At 43.4% G+C, this 15,614-nt stretch overlaps 1 protein-coding gene across 5 annotated transcripts in view; it reads right to left on the minus strand.

Annotated features, from left to right (window-relative positions):
* The window catches only part of SOBP (sine oculis binding protein homolog), a 567,669-nt gene that overhangs the window by 20,594 nt on the left and 531,461 nt on the right, over window positions 1–15,614 (minus strand). The window lies entirely within an intron of this gene.

Below are 15,614 nucleotides of genomic sequence, written 5' to 3' on the forward strand. Positions count from 1 at the left end.
TGGGAATCCTTGCCCCTGTCATGAGGATGCACCTGAAGCCTGCCTCCAAGTGCCATGGTTGGTATGATTCTGATCTAGCTTCTTTGAAACTTAAGTGCAGAGTTGCTGAATGGAAGTGGAAGACCTTGGGTTCATCCGCCGACAAACTGGCCTGTTGCCTGCTCCAAAGGCAATATCGTTTTTCTATCCGCTCCAAGAAGAGGGCCTGCATCCAAGCCCATATCTCTGGAGCCACTAGCAACACAGCTGAACTTTACACTATCTGCAAGGATCTCACCAATCCAATGGCAGTTCCCACCTCTCCGCTTCTTTCCCAGGCTCTCTGCACCGCTTTCGCCTCCCATTTCACTTCTAACACTTAGGACATCCTCTCCTCACCACCACCCTCATCTCCACTCCCGCCTTTGCTCTCTTGGCTCCCCCCCCCAGCACCCCGAGCATGCTCCTCTCGTTTGCCCATCGCAACCAATGAGGTCTCTAATGTTGTCCAGTCTATAAAGGTCTCATCAAACAGGTGCTTCCTTGCTCTTCCAGGACAACATCTCCTCTCTCGCCACGGCTCTTGACAATTTCGGTAACCACTCCTTCACCACTGGCTTTCCCGCCATCCCTCAAGACTCCCTTGTGCACCCTCTCTTAAAAAAGCCATCTGCTGACCCATCCTGCCTGGCTAATTATCGCCCCATCTCCACCGCCCCCCTTCCTGTGTAAACACGTGGAGAATTTGGTCCTCCCCCAACTGACCCTTCACACAGAATTTTGGGAAATGCAATGCCCATTGGTTTACCTTAACTATAGGCCGCAGATTGCTGCCTATAGACATCCGTATTTTACACAGTCACCCTCCTATAGTTAAGGTGAAACCTCAATGGCCTGATGTTCTTTTCACAACATTCTTCTGATAATGACTCTTTTCACTGGTTTTCCAGTAGGGGAGAAATGCAAACATTTACACACACTTTTAACCAGAATTGGGAACCTTTGTTGGTCTGGGTGGAAATTCATCCATTATTTATGTTGATTATTGATTGGAGTGCCCCGCCAACAAAAAACGTTTATATAGCTCCCGCCGATTTGCAGGAGGTGAGACTTTACAAACTGAAAATTAAATGTTCCCAGTGCTCACAGGAAATCCTTGTGACGATTTTTTTCTAACAAGGAATGCTTGCAAGGATATTCAAGCATGATAAAAAAGTAGGCGAAGAAAATCAAACATTTAGGAAATGCTAGCTAGCTGGTACCTTACACATACAGTTAATTAATAAAGCAATCTGTGTGTGAGAAAAACGAGAGTGTGGTCACCATCGGTGTGCCTAGAAGCCACACAATGGAGGGCCTGGACTCAAGGTTTCTTCACTGTCCTTAACCGCTGAATTTCTGGGGTTTGCTGCGTTAAGCTGGAACCTCATCTCTTTATCTAACCCTTTTCACTGAAAATATATATATCAGCTTTAAAAGACTTTAAAAAAACCACACACACATGGCACGGTACCACCCAGTAGCCATTACTGAAACTTCCCCTCCATGGCAGAGATAAATGGGGAAATGCATTGTGGCTATGCAATTTAGCTCAAATATCAAGTCTTTGCTCCAGGAAAATGTCTTTGTCTGCTATTTTAGACATAGCATTTTGCAACAGAGCTCTAAAGGATTCAGGCGGCGGCAAATATGTTTCACCCTTAGTAGGGATCATCAGCACAGTATAGTCTGTGCCTTTGTGGTTGGAGCATTAGGGCAGGTTGAGCAAACACCAGAAAGGTTATGGTGGCTTTAAAAGACTGGAAAAAACATTCGCCATTTCAGCCAAGTCACACAGAGCACACTTCATGAAGTAGCCATCACTGGAGGTTCGCCCCGAGTTCACATTTTAGGTAGAAGGTGACACCTGTCTATTGTAATAATCCAGTCCAATCACTAGAGGGCAGACTATGCATAACATGTGATTCTAAACAGACTCAAAAGCCTCACAAATACATATATGGACGTGCTGTCCATACATATGAAAGGAGTGCTGCTGTTCACTTTCAGGGCAAAGGAGCTCCCATAAAGCCCTTGATACATACATGCATTGTTGCAATGCCCCCAGCAATGCAGCCATGTATGTGCACAATTTGTTACCTAGATAGAATACCACATCCAGATAGAATTGTGAGGTTCAGCCTGCGACACATCTAGATAGAATTGTGAGGTTCAGCCTGCGTCACATCTAGATAGAATTGTGAAGTTTAGCCTGCGTCACATCTAGATAGTGATGCCATCAAACAAACCTAATAACAAATCTCACCCTCAGCATACACAGCTCAAACTATAAACACAATCATACCTCTAATGCACAACAAACCTCACCCACTTCACTACACTGCAACAACAAAACATATCGAACATAGCCTCGGACAACAGCACTTGATGGCTCCCAACCGAAAAGCACACCTAAGCAAACCGAACTGAGGCTGCCAACAGCACATCACAGCTCTCTTCCCTTTCTCCCACTCAGTCCTACTAACCTTCCTACCCTTTTCAGATCCAGCAGCGAGCCAGCAGACCACTTTGGTGGTGATAGTGCACGGTATAAATACTCTAACATTCTCTACCATGCTGTGAAACCTAGGCCTTTTGTCCCACTATCTAGCAATCTCAAATCTAGGTGTGTTTTCTCCTTGTCTAACACTTTGTGAAATCCAGGCCTTTTCTCCGGATGTACGTTAAAAGAAAGTATCCCAAAAGATCAAATTACAAAATTACAGAGCCCACCTGCCCGCAATTTCTAATTCGATCTTTTGCTTGTTTGTCCCCCGCACTGCCTTTAATGTATGCGGAGGACACCCCCGCTCCTCCGTTCAGTATTCTGGGCTTTGATCTAATCTACTATGCCGAATGCAAACTAAACATGCATTTGGCATTTTAGATTTGATCATTTCACCCATTTCCCTTTTCTCCCACTATCTAGGAATCCCAAATCTAGGTGTGTTATTATCATTGTCTACCATTTTGTGAAACACAAGGAAACGACCAGGAAGCATAGACCTAGTGGGGAAAAAAGAATCCCAGGGAGGAACCCATGACCCCTAACTTAATCTTCCCAAACAATAGGGTAGGGGAGTGAACGCCCCAACCACCCATGTCCATATTCCACTAGCCCACAGAGGAAACTTAGGTAAGGACCCCACACGGGATGGGCAGGAAGGGACAAGAATCCTCTAACCTAGGCATCCGCAACCCCAGGGCAGAGGGAACACGCCCGCATCAGCCAGGTACACATACCACTAGAGTAATACAGAGGAAAACTGCTACTCCTCAACACACGTGAAAACTAGGCGGCCAAACAACAATTCCAATCACACAGGATAATCATAGAAGCGCAAAGACAAAGAGGTAAGGAAAACCTGCTAACCCAATTCTAAAACCTCAACTTTCTGCATACACTTCTCATACAGAAACTCACACAACCACTTCTCTGCACAGCATTCTGCACGTACTTCACCACATTGCAAAAACAGACTAACACATAACCCGGCACAACAGCACATCCGAATTTGCACTGACCCGAAAACCGCACTTTAGCTCAGTAAATGGTGCAAACCGAACTGAAGCTGCCAACAGGACATTGCAATGCTCAATTTTCGATTCCCACTGCACCCTCTTAACTGCCCCACTCCCCATCTTTTTTTCACACCCTTCTTTTTAGATCCACCAGAGCGCCTGGGGACCACTCTGGTGGTGACAGTGAGTGGTACAATTACCTTTAACATTAACATCTGAACTTCTGCTTTTCCAAACCAACTGCAGTTGACAAATGAGTTTGTTATTCATTACCTGACTTTCTGTTAGGAGCCTGAGCATGCCTGGCTCTAACCATGCCACTGGTAAGATTCCTCGCCGTGCATTTCTGCCACCTTTTATGCATGTTCTGCCTACTGGCTCCATTTTCCCTCCTGTAGCTGTGTGCCCCTCTGGTAAAGTTTGCTCATGAGCATGAGGCGAGCTGTGAGGGAGCGCTTTAGGCCCATGGCGCCTTCATTGTACACCTCCAGGCCAAAGGATTCCAGCCTTCCACATTCTCCTTCAGGTGGCGGGCTCATTGTGGATCCCACGTTCAACATCAGCTTCATGTTGCAGCCACTACTGCCAAATGTGTCTCTGGGTGTCCTTTTAAAATAATTTGGATCCTGTCTAGATGCTTGGGCCCGGATTCACACAGCGTTTTCCTATGGGATCGTGCCATTATACAACACTTCCATGAATCAGGCCATTTATATTTATTTTTATACTTGGAGTCACTGGTTGCTTTGAACACATCTATGGCTGTTTTACTATTTCCAGCAGTATTAAGGAACGATTTCCTTTTTGTGCTGAAGTTTAGGTCTCCACTAAGAGTCTAGTCTCATTCGGTTATTTCACCTATGGAGTACGGTAGCGCTCTTCCACACTCTGCATGGTGGTGTTAGAAAGCAAAAGGGTAAAATAATCTCACAGGCAGCTCCTGATCAATTGGAAGATCGCCTTCAAAACTCTATATATCGCACACTGCCTTCCACGATAGGGGGCCTTAATCCACGATAAGGAAATTCAACCCCACCCATCAGCAAGAGTGCTTCGGTCCAGCAATGATGCACTAGTCACAGTGCCAAACATCTACTGGAAAATGGCTCCTACTCCTTCCTCACAACCAAACTCTGGAACACTCTGCCCAAACGAGTCTACACAGAAGAAGAGCACCGGTTCTTCAGGAAATAGCTAAAAACCTGACTATTGAACTCTTCTTGGAAAACAGACTCATTCGGGTTGGACACCACGAAACAGAGGAAGTTGGACAAATACTACCACACACATCCAACAAACCACCCTACCATCCTCCCAGAGAGCACCAATTACCTTACTCCCATGGCACTCAAAGCTTCTCCCCCATAACATGTACCCCTAATGTGTCTACTCCCTCCTTACCACGGCTAAAAGGCTCGGTTCTAAAATCCCCTACCATCTTTCATTACACCCACAAGCCTTGCACACACTGATACCTCATCGGCACTAATCAGCCTGTGCCAGCTCTCGCCTCTTTAGCTCTGCCACCCCAACTCACACACGCATCAGCCGCTAACCCAGACCCACAGTGCTTTGACTAGATCCCACTCCCTTATGGATACGCATATTCTCAAGTGGCACCATCAAACCCATAGGAGCAGAACAGCCCTCAGGAGTTGGGTACCTCCGACCTGTAGCCATCAATACTGCAGTATCCCAATACCCACTATACCACTAACAACACCCCCTCTTTATTATTTACAGTGCCACATGCAGCAAGGCCATCAGAAATGTAGACAGGCCCTCTATAAAAGATCACTTTACATTGCACTGCATTACATTTTCAGCTTCAATTTTACCTCCATTCATCCCAAGCCCTTCCAAAGTCTTCAATAAGTGGCAGTCACTGCTCGTCTGTTCCACACGTCTAACCTATTCTTCCCACATACAGCCATGACTGCTAGTGTTTGACTTTTACTATGCACTGCCAGAGTGGGACCTTCATGTACCTGTTCCTGAAAAGATCCACTTTCGGTGCCCTTTCATCTCATAACATCTCGGTGCTCATACTGTATGAGTAGAAAACAGAGCTTCTCCAAAGGACCTGTCATAGTTTTCGAAATGCAAAAGTTCAAAATGTTGGCATTGACTTCAATTCTGCAACCCTCTCCAGGGTCTTTTGCAGCTCGATGCGCCTCAAGTCAGTTCAGAATCGGAGCCGTCAAAATATTTTGACAGAATGTCTTGGTATGCTGAAGTCTTTTTTCTATTTGTTGTGTACTCACGCTAACGCCCGCCTACTTATCCATCTTCTAGGAGATGAGAGCATAGCGGAGTGCGACACAGTGTCTTCGCACATGGTGTTCGGCTGGCTTCCTGCACCTATCTGACTGGAGACATGGATTCCATGTAATGTCTGTGTAAGCAAGTGCAGCCAACACCTTTGACTTTGGACATCAGTGAACACGTGTAACTTGTTGGACACTCCTTGTCCGCAGCTTGGCCCATTTTCCTTACTACCTTAACTGTGTGTGTGCAACGTCCAGAGTTTAGGAAGGTGGAGGCCGAGGCAGCGTCGCGGACACCAGCAGGCGTGAGAACTAGCTCCCTTGACGACCTTTCTTTATTTCAAATCCGTGATGAACACACATATTACGCCTCCGTTTGCCATATTGTCTACAACCTATTCGCTCTCCTGTGCCCACACCACGTATAAAGTCACAGATAAACCATGGTTTGGGAGTGTGAGTGTATTAGACACACTCATAGCCCTTCCACCCAACAAAAGATTTGTATTGTAGTTATTACACTACTTAGTTCCTCAGGAGTGTGAGTTGAAACGCCCACTCATAGCCCTTGTTTGGGAGTGTGCGTGAAATAACGTCGACTCAGTCTGTGGTTCTTTTAGCAAATATACATTTTTTACTGCATTCTGTCAGAACAATAAGATACCGGGAGTGTGTGCCTGGAAGCAGGGGGGGACTGTCCTATAGGGAACTCTGGAGATTTCCCGGTGGGCCTCTGCATCCTGGGCCTCTTTTGTGTGGTATTTTTAAATTCTCATAGGAAAAGCATTAGGTTTGCCGAAAATGTGTCATATGGGGCCACTTTGAACATTATTTCCAGGGTCTCTTTTGGTCCCCAGTAATTATTTCCAGGGCCTCTTTTAGTTCCCAGTCCACCCCTGCCTTGAAGTTAGGCACATAGCCGGTCAAATCAAAATGCGATATATACTCGCCGTTTTTTTTTGTAAACATCAGATTATTTTTATTTATTTTATTATATCTTTTTTTAAAATAATTTTTGGGAAAAACGTCCTTCATATGTGAACTACATAGTGTGAAAAACTTGACCACCTTGTAGTGGGAAAAAAAAATAAAAATAAACAAAATCAGGAAATTTCGGATGCATATATCTTAGCAGCCATAAATGTGCCTCTCCCACTTTCTCGCGATACAAACTCTGACCAATCGGAATCCTGTTTCACACCCTCCACCTTTCCTTTGATAAAGGCTGACGAACATCAACTACAGTTGGTTCTAATAACTACTTATCATCTATGCAATGTAAACCAACTAATCTGATAACATCTTTTTATCCATCGCTACGAACAGTTAAAATCCGAAGCAAAATAACTTTTATATGCACTTCACTTTCTTCATCGCCTGCAGTTTCACAACTAACCTCACAAAGTGCTTTGGGGATGGCTGCAGATGAAACCTTGACGTCCAACATCTCAGAGACTAGTTTTCTTGATGCTCCACCAAATATCTCAGTCTCACACAAAGATTTTTTTTATTATTTCTCCCCAGTAACTGCCCAGCCTAGAACACTCTCGACAATGACCCCAGGCTTGCAATGTAGATGGAATACACCGTCTGACCAAGCTAATTGAAATGAATCAAGTTTTGTGCATTTTGCTATCGCTTTATAAAGGACTGAAACAGGAAGTCAAAGCAAATTCTGTGGCTTTAGAAGCCTCGCTGTTTAAATTTGCTAACATGAAATTACACATTGCAGCACAGTAATTGTTATTTGGACAACAACTAGGTCCTGAAACAAGAGCCACTGACCGTATTGAGACAACAAATGACTTAAGGTGGGGAAATAAACCTAATGACGTTACCTTATTCACTGATTCTGCGCACAATGATATTCTCAACTCCAATGCACAACCACCGGCCACAACTGGTTCTGATATATTAACATCTTCCTCTAAACCGATATCCAAATTGCCGACTGGCAGTGCACGAGGACGATGTCTGTTTAACATCTGTGGATCCCACCATCATTATCAATATCTACCCCCACCAGCGAAGCTACCTGTTACATCGCAAACTTCTCATCCACGCTTATCATAACTACTAATACCTACAAAAAATAACACTGGAACAATGTCAGCAACAGCCTAAAGCAAATAAACATGCACTCCTTGAAGAAGAATACTCGTTCCTCCAGGCAATTTATATCCTCCTTTTTCCATCAACCAACTGTTAAAGCTGTGCTGTCTCAAAAGGCTGAATACAAACCATCTTTTTGTGCCACCAAACTGAAACCAAATCGATTTCCGATGAGAACAGCAATACTGCTGCAGTTTCAATCAATGGGTTTACCAAAGTAGTTCCCGGGAAAGCTCATGTCGTCACACACAGTCGTATAATGAATGTGAATACAAGTGTAAATCATGGCATGTCTAAATGCAGCCTCACTCAATCTAGGTCGAATTTGGAGCATCTTTCCAACTCTTCAGAGCACCAACAGATCCATCCCTGAACTGAGAGCTTCACGGCTGGTGCACATGAGAGCCTGTATCCACTTATGGAACCAAATAAGGGGGCCTAACATCCAAATCTTCCCTTAATCGTCATGGTAACACACTGATTCAGGTAATTCTGCTTTGTAATTACTTTCTGTATGCCAATCATTTGGCTTCTTTTTAAGGTTTATTGTTCCTTTTGTCCTTTTTCCCAAATACTTGTTGCTTTCCAAATGAAACTTAGATAAATTTTATTCCGTTTCTATGGAATGTAGCCTTTTCTTTAAAAGCGATGTGTTTTACAGGTACCACAGTTAAAAAGTCACTAGACCGAGATGACTCGGACAAGACTCCTGTGCTTTGGGGTGAACAATTTTCGGGTGTTTCTTTGACTCTATTCCCAAAGTAAGTGAATTTGTAGTTATTTCTCTTGATTCTTTAGAGAGGAACAATCTGTGTTCTGGTTGGCGATTTCTTGTTTCCTCACTTCTGTATGCCAGGGCACAGAGCAATAGCCTACCGGTTTCAGTGGTGAAACATTAGTCTCCCACTTTCATCAGGGTTGTTTGTATGTTTGTAGACTAGCACTCACTTGTGTGCTGTCTGTCAATTTTACTTCAGTATCCCTTGACTGTTATCAGGAGGCCCCATCCCTGTAGATTGATTTTCATACAACGCTCTTATTCCAAAGGAAGTCTCAACATACTTTTCCTGGTATGGTAAATTTAACCATGCATTCCTGGGAACCTCTCGTGTGTTCCTGAGACGGGGGGACGCTTTTCCTATTTTTTGCGAGCTGTGATGTTCGTTGAACAGCGAGCGGTAAACCGAAAGTTGAACAGATGCACAGGAGAGCATGTCATCTTCCACTCTGGAAGTGGCAATATTGATGCTTCTAACATCGCTCCGAAGCATAACTATTTACAGAGTCATCAGAAACTAGTCTCTCTATTACAGGGGTCAAATGTTCCCAGGTGCTCATCCTTAATCAGAATGAGGACACCATCTGAGCCATCTCCTACAGAAACATGCCATAATATACCCGCTCTTAGCCAACTGACCTCGCAAAACACCATGACAAAAGCAGAAGAATCTTCTAATTCACATAATTCATACCGAAACACATTACAACAACCTGCAACATTGACATCTGTAATGCCCATGGAGACAACTCATAACCAAGGAGTACATCATATATTCAACTCTTTGACTAAGGACTCCACTAAGTGCATAGAAGTAGGCCAAAGTGCAAATTCACAGCGTGAACTACAAATACAAAATCTGCATGTACCTCAAATGGCCCATTTGGACCAAGACCAGAACCATCCACACCAACACCCAGATGTAATTTTATTTGAAGGTTTCTTGCCTGAAAATGCATTGGTTATCTTGAGAAGAACAACCGTAGTACAGCTGCTCTCAGCCACAGCAAATCTATCACAAATCACCTGCCATGACATACAAAGAGTAGACTTCAATAATTGGCCCAGAGCCACTTGCGCTCTCGTTTACTTAAACTCAAAATGTATTATGACAGAAAGGGAAAACGTCAGAGTATTGGACATCTCCTACTACACATGGCCTTGTGACAAACCCGGCCAATTATGTGACATTGTAAACAACCTATTCCAACTGCTGAAATAAATCCAAGGTCTTAAACATATGACCCAAGCTTCTGAGCAGACATATAATTGGTCATGGCTAATAAAAGCATCACAGCATCAGTGAAATTCGGCCACTAATGATAACATTTCGACAACTAAACATATAATATTGTCATGGAACATGAGAGGCAATGGACACTTGTTCACTAACGTTGAACAGGGATGCAAATTGCAAACCTCAACTATCTTTGCCCTACAGGAGACATGGCTGGTTGACCCTCCAGCAATGAATGATCATCTTCTTTCCTGCCAACCTCCCAAGCAAGGTCCTTTACGTCGTTCTTCTGGTGGCTTAATAACAAGCATTTGTTCATCCTCAGACATATTGCAACTGGTGTACAACACAATGGGGAACAGTTGATGAACTGTCTGATTACGAACATTTACTGGCACCACAAATTGAAAAACCTCGATTCCTTTGTTTGTTAACCACTTTTTTACAGGATTGGTTTCAAATGTTCCCAAGTGGTCAATTATTAATTGTTGGATACTTCAACTCTAATTGTAGTGATCACAAGTGCCCGGGTGATGGTGGATGGCTGCATGGTCTATGACCAAAGAAATAATGGGAGGCGGTGGTTGATATGTCTGAATTGATTTGGGTTGGAATTAATGAATGATTTTTGTATCCCCTCCACTGCTATAGCTTATACTTGGACAAAGCAAATGGCAACCATACCTTACCACTAGAGTATATCTTTCCTAGCCCCTGGCTCGATTCTAGTTGCACCAGCTTCTCAGTTACCCCTAACACGCTGAGTGATCATGCTATGTTAGAAATTGCTTTCGATATGCAATTGGTCAGAACCTTTGTGCCCCTCCTCGCATCTTCCGATTTAAACGTGAACTGTGCTGGTAATAGAATGATATGGAACAGTGACTTGATAAATCACATTAATAAGCATCTCTCACGCCTCCTAAGTAATTCGCCAGGAGTATGATACAGCGATTATGTTACTTTTGAGCAGTTTATTGCCTTTGTAAATCATTTTATGGATACCTCAGGTGCATCATCCAAGTATGATACACTCGCAAAGCCCTCTAATATGGGCAACACTGCACGCCATTTGCATACCTATAGCGAAGAACTAGTTCTGAAAAGTAGAATATTGAGAAAGCATATCAGAGCTATTAAATCATACTCTGGACTCTACGTGCATAATGCTCGGGAGCTTTGTCAATCCTATAAAAACTGGATCCGTAATACCAGAGCCAAAAGACTGCATATGGACTCCGAATCCATGTTAAATGACTTAAAAAACAACTCAAGAGCTTTTTGGAAACTGATTAATACTTTGGACTCTTCACAATCTGTCACACTGTAATCTGTAATGCTGTCAGTGAACAGGTTTGGGCTGGTCATCTCACTGCTCTTTTTTCTCCTAAACATACTCGCGAGACCTTCTCCAAGCACACATGCATTGATGCTGCAACAAATATGAATAGTACATGTTTTGAACCTGATGTTGTATAAGAGTGATTCTTTCACAAGGGCTGAAGTTCTGTCAGCACTTTTTCAGAATATTGTAATCACTGGAAAATGTCCTCCCGTGTGGTCATCTTCTCATGTCACTCCAATTTACAAGACAGGAAATGGGTCCTGCCCATTAAATTACTGCCCAATCACTATCCAATATGCGAAAAGCAAAGTATTTGCATCAATTGTTCTCACCCACCTAGAATCTTGGATATCTGAATTTAAAATCTTGGGCAAATGGCAAACGGGATGCAGGCGTCACCTAGGAACTTCACTTGATGGTATGATGGTTAACTCACTACAACAATTGGCTTGGGGAGGGAAATATCAATCAATTTCTGTTGCCTCTCTCGATTTAAGCGCTGCATTTGATGCAGTCGATCGAAACAAGCTATGGCTTAAACTTTCGGAACTGGGGCATCCCTCCTGGTCTTCTCAGGCTCATTGTAGGTCTGTACACACATACCAACATACAAGTGCATCTGAATCACACAGGTGATTTATCTAGATCCATTCCCACCGCCTGTGGCGTCCGAAAGGGATGTGTTTTGGGATCTTGCCTCTGTAATCTATATCTTGCAGATATTGACGACCATCTAAATCTGCATTCTTGGTCTCTCCTAAACTATGCCATCTTAGATAACATTCTTTAGCAGACGCTGATTATTATCTACTTTTTGATTGTAATGCAGTGGGTGTACAGCGCCCGATTAATTCTTTTGTTCGTTTCGTGGAGACCCACTCTCTAAACGTCAATCCTGATAAGACAAAGGTATTACAATTCTCCTAACTTAAAAATAAAAGTTCATACTCTTGGAGTTTTCAGGACATGAAACTTAAGACAGCATCCTGCATGACTTACTTGGGGTTTATAATTCATTCTAAACCATGTATCGGAAACCTGAAACAATGGTTTAAAAATCATGTTTATACCTTGTCCTCACAACTACTCAAAGTTGACTGTAGGTACTGTACATTTTCCCTTAAAAAGGCAATATCCTTGTATGAGGGAAATTGGTGGCCAGGTTATTGTATGGCATAGAGACCTATCATGTGACCGTGATACATTGTCTTCCTGTTTTTGAGGCTCACTTTTGGCAGAAAACACGGACTACAAAATTCCGTACCGATTGCAGCTATACGATATGAACTTGGAATTATATCATTACAGGTAAGAGCTGATTGGAAACTCCTCTCACCTTATCGAAAGATCCTATGTCCCATTAAAGGTTCACTTTCCAAAGACTAACAATATTGTGCAAATTGACGGATGCGCCTGGGCCTGTTCATTCAGGAATAGATGCACCATCATACTTGATAATATTATTCCTACCTCAGCAGAAAACATCATTACGTAACTATGACTGGTTTACTACCATAAATCAGTTGTACTCCTATCCCTCATTAAGGCATTTGTGTACGGATTATAAAAAAACTCTGTACTATTGCACCTATTTTAAGAATCTATCCTGACCAGCTCACCTACTCTATCTTCTTGCGATTTCGTTGGAATTTGATACCAAACAAATCCTTGTTCGATATCCTATTATCTCTAACAATCCATTTGTCGCTTCTGTCTCGTACCAGGCACAGTTGAATCTCTAAGGCACTTGGTAACAGAATGTTCAACTCAGTTCTTTTGGAAACATTTCTCTACCCTGTATGCTGTCAGTAGTGAACCTTTTTGGAATTTATGTTTAGCTGGGCAGACAACTTCTTGTGTCATTGCCGTTGCTGGCTTTATCAAATCAATGAATCTACAATCTGACAAAACTAGATACATTAACATATTTTTCTAACATTTGAATTTTTCAGTTTTTCGCTTGTAGCAGTCTTGAGACACACATTTCTGCTGTAACAATTTCCAAATGAAATGTTTTGCCTATTAATGGACATGGTTAAATAGAGAGGGTTAAACCAATGAATTTAATAAATTCCTTATATATGATTTAGATTTTAAAACATTCACGTGATGTTCTTTTTTTATTGTTTTAAGATCACATGATATTCGTTTGCACTGTTTATTAAAGGTTTTTATTAACCATATAATAAAAAATTGCAAAAATATTCGGATGCTCCAATGCAAAAGACGTAGATTGTGCATCAAATTCTTTTGATTCTTTTGACGGCAAGGATCTGCTTAGTGAATATGTTGTGCCTGGCTTGGATGCTGTTACCTGTGGGGGGTCTCCATAGATGTGTGGAGCTGTGGAGAGCAGTTGTGAGTGGTGTGGCTCCTGGAGATGAATGACTTGCCCACACCGTCACAACTCTGTCACCCCTTTGTATATAGTGCTTCCATCCTAGAGGACTCTACAACTGGAAAATGGCTGTTCACACGTTCTACAGATCCACGTGCGTCCCAGAAGAAAGTAGACATGGCGGTTGGTAGAGCCAAACACAGGCTATGGGAATGTAGCCCTGTCTGTCATAGGAACATATGATTTATGCTCCAAGCAGAGCCACTTTCATGTTCGCTGGGCGTCAGACAATTCACACCCCCAAGAAATGGGGCTTCACCGAGTTCAATGCAGATGCGTTTCATTGCATGTGCACTGAGAAAAACCTTGTGCCGGGTGGATGAGTTGTGAAATAAGTCTTGGCCAAGGGCCCCATGCCTAGGTGGCATGCCATCCAGGCAGCGTAAGTCTTGAAGTGTATAGACAAATACCATGGACTGTTAAATAGAAATAAGAGAGACGGACATTACGTGTGCCAACATAAGCACTGCAATTCTCTGTATATGGTGTGACGTTAAAACGGTTAATACATCCCCAGAAGCTGAAGAATAGAATGTTCTGGGGGAGGGGCCATGACTGCCCAATTTTTAGAAGGCTTTGCTGAATACTCAAATTCTTTTCTAGAAAGAAATAGCATCCATTATTGAGAAGAGGGCCTCCTCTCTCGGCTCCCTATCCTATAGCAAGGATCCTGGACTCTATGGAAGCGAGAGATAGCGGCACACTTTCAGGAACATGTTTAGAACATGCTTGCTGTGCTCCCTTATTGCTACAGTTCAATCTACCCCAGCCCCAACCACAACGATGCCCTTGCCTCCATCTTGCCCTTCTCTAACGCTTGGATAGCCGGGTGTTGAGGCTCTCCAGAAACAGAAAAAAAAGTTGGCCATCAAATTACATAGATGCAAAGATGGTGTCATTTATTTTGTTACAGTGAATGTTGGCTATGTCAACAAAATTAAGGAATCCGAGTGTCCCGTTGGTTTTGGTTAATGTTGCTCCTCTTTTGGGTCCGTTGATCTAAATTATTACAATAAATGAATATTCCAGCCTGAGAAGGCAGGAGGCACTCTATCCACGTCCTTAAAAAAAGCAATGAATGCCGCCATATGCAGAGTGAATGCGCACGCTCCACGCGGTCTTTAGGCTTACGAGTTTGTGAGATGTCATGCCTTGCAAAACCAACACAGTGATAAGCGCTGCGTTGATGGAGCAGAACGTGTTCAATATAAGGATGCCATATCAATTGTGAATCCCAAACATGTGTGCAATGTATGATGCCGCATTAATGACTTCATGTTAAAAAAAAACATAGTGGCATGTAGGAATTCATTGGTAGATGAAGTGTTACACGAGTCTTCATACTCTGGGTCCGCGGGCAAGTCTTCCAGAGCCGGCGAGAAGAACAACAAACCTCTAAGATCTTTACACAATGAGTCCTGTATCGCTTGATATTTTTGGGCACGGTCAGCGACTCAACAGTGAAATGGGGCGGTGTAATCCACAGGACGTGATTGGTTGAGGCATTTGATTAGGATCAGAGAGCAAGTACTGGGGAAAAGCAGCACCACCATGGGCGTAATTTTAGGGGGGCACGGGGGTGTTTGTCCCCGCCCCCCCAACTTTCATGGTACACCATTTTGTCCCCATTCATCTGGCTGGGGCACCTTTTCTTCAGATGTCATGTCCCCCACAACATTTTCAGCAAAGTTGCTCCACTGAGCACCGCTTTGCACTTGTGCAGCCCACCCAAGGTCTGTCTGTTTCCATCTTCTCTTTTAGTGCCACTCGCCGCCTTGCAGCCACATTAGAACATGGAGGGAAAGTAGGGGATGAAGACAGCTGAGCAAAGGGGGGGGGGGAGAGCAAGGATTGTGCACAGAGGAGGATAGTAAGAGCAGACGCAAAGGTTTCCTCGGGTCCAACAACTGTGGCGCTGCAGCGATGGCAAAGCCTCA

Source organism: Ambystoma mexicanum, chromosome 4p (assembly GCF_040938575.1).
Source record: "Ambystoma mexicanum isolate Mex_15411 chromosome 4p, UKY_AmexF1_1, whole genome shotgun sequence".
In the NCBI taxonomy this organism is placed as follows: Eukaryota; Metazoa; Chordata; class Amphibia; order Caudata; family Ambystomatidae; genus Ambystoma; species Ambystoma mexicanum.